The following is a 2,238-nucleotide window of genomic DNA, read 5'->3' as shown; positions in this document are numbered from 1 at the left end:
GCAAACACAGAAGTGGATGCTCACAGTCAGCTAGTGAATGGATCACAGGGCCCCCAATGGAGGAGCTGGAGAAAGTACCAAAGGAGCTGAAAAGTCCTTAATTTCTTTCTTTATTCCTTCCTTGATCAAGGTATCAGTGAGGAGAGTGTTGTTCAGTTTCCATGTGAATGTTGGCTTTCTATTATTTATGTTGTTATTGAAGATCAGTCTTAGTCCATGGTGATCTGACTGGATGCATGGGACAATTTCAATATTTTTGTATCTGTTGAGGCCTGTTTTGTGACCAATTATATGGTCAGTTTTGGAGAAGTTACCATGAGGTGCAGAGAAGAAGGTATATCCTTTTGTTTTAGGATAAAATGTTTTGTAGATAACTGTTAAATCCATTTGCTTCATAACTTCTGTTAGTTTCTCTGTGTCCCTGTTTAGTTTCTGTTTCCAAATCTGTCCATTGATGAAAATGGGGTATTTAAGTCTCACACTAGTATTGTGTGAGATGCAATGTGTGTTTTGTGCTGTACTAAAGTTTCTTTAATGAATTTTTCTGCCCTTGCATTTGGAGCATAGATATTCAGAATTGAGAGTTCCTCTTCGAAGATTTTACCTTTGATGAGTATGAAGTGTCTGTCCCTGTCTTTTTTGATAACTTCTTCAGGTTTTGATAACTTCTACAGTTTTTAGTGGACTAAATTATTTTTTTTAAATATTTTTATTAGGTATTTTCCTCATTTACATTTCCAATGCTATCCCAAAAGTCCCCCATACCCCACCACACTTCCCTACCCACCCATTCCCATTTTCTTGGCCCTGGCGTTCCCCTGTACTGGGGCATATAAAGTTTGCAAGCCCAATGGGCCTCTCTTTCCAGTGATGGCCCACTAGGCCATCTTTTGATACATATGCAGCTAGAGTCAAGAGCTCCGGGGTACGGGTTAGTTCATAATGTCGTTCCACCTTTAGGGTTGCAGATCCCTTTAGCTCCTTGGGTACTTTCTCTAGCTCCTCCATTGGGGGCCCTGTGATCCATCCAATAGCTGATTTGAGCATCCACTTCTGTGTTTGCTAGGCCCTGGCATAGTCTCACAAGAGACAGCTATATCTGGGTCCTTTCAGCAAAATCTTGCTAGTGTATGCAATGGTGTCAGCGTTTGGAGGCTTATGACTGATTTGTGTACATACTCAAATAGCAGCCACAAGCTTAGATTTAGCAGAGTTTGTCTAAGGCTAAAAGTTAGAAATTGTTGGATCTGTGGCCTAGGTGTTGATTCTCTCTAGAGCAAATGATTGTTGCTCATAGATTGCCCCAGGTAAATTTGATTTTTTAAAAAATATGTAACCTTAAGTATAAGTATTGTTTTTCCTTTCCTAAACAAAATTTTTATTTACAGTTTTAAAATGTCCAATATTTCATAACAGGTGTTAAACACTATTAGTTCTGAATAGATAATATATAATTTCTGGCTCAAGGTAATCTGCATTTTTAAATTCCACTCATTTTGAACCAATGCTGTTAATAATACATGCTTATGGTCCAAGATGCAATAGATGATCTCTGAGAAATTACCACGAAGACTTTTGTACTTCCTGTTTCATTTTGGTATTAGTGGGACCTTCTAGGTAAATGGAAAATATAGGGGAAAACAAATTTCTCTATGATTTTGCTATTCTAAGAATTCCTTGGTATAATTTGAGTTTACTTCATTGATAAGCAAATGTAGAGTTTTGCCTAGCTGAGAGAAATTTAAACTAGAATGATCTTTCGGTTTTGGCTTCAATGATTAACAAGATAAAAGGGATGAAAAGCCATAATTTCTGATCACTGGACCTTGTTTATTCTAATGGATTAGGAAAGAAAATCTGTTTAGTAGTCAGGATTCTTGTGATAATCATTCATATTTGGAAAATTATTCAAGGAACAAAAGGAGAAAGGAAAAATGAAGGGAGGGCTGTAGGGAAGGAGGGAGGGAGAGTGGGAAGGATTCTTTCATTGTGGTTTTATCAAAACCTATAGTTTCAAAAATATTTATATGTTCTTTAGAAATTTTCTGCATTGAAGCTTTCACATAAATAGCATAATACTATTGTACTGGCTATTTTTGTGTCAACTTGACACAGCTGGAGTTATCACAGAGAAAGGAACTTCAGTTGAGGAAATGCCTCCATGAGATCCAGCTGTAAGGCATTTTCTCAATTAGTGATCAAGGGGAAAGGCCCCTTGTGGGTGGGACCATCCCTGGG

This window comes from Mus caroli, chromosome 4 (assembly GCF_900094665.2).
Source record: "Mus caroli chromosome 4, CAROLI_EIJ_v1.1, whole genome shotgun sequence".
Classification (NCBI taxonomy): domain Eukaryota; kingdom Metazoa; phylum Chordata; class Mammalia; order Rodentia; family Muridae; genus Mus; species Mus caroli.
Note: the sequence above shows the minus strand (reverse complement) of the source record.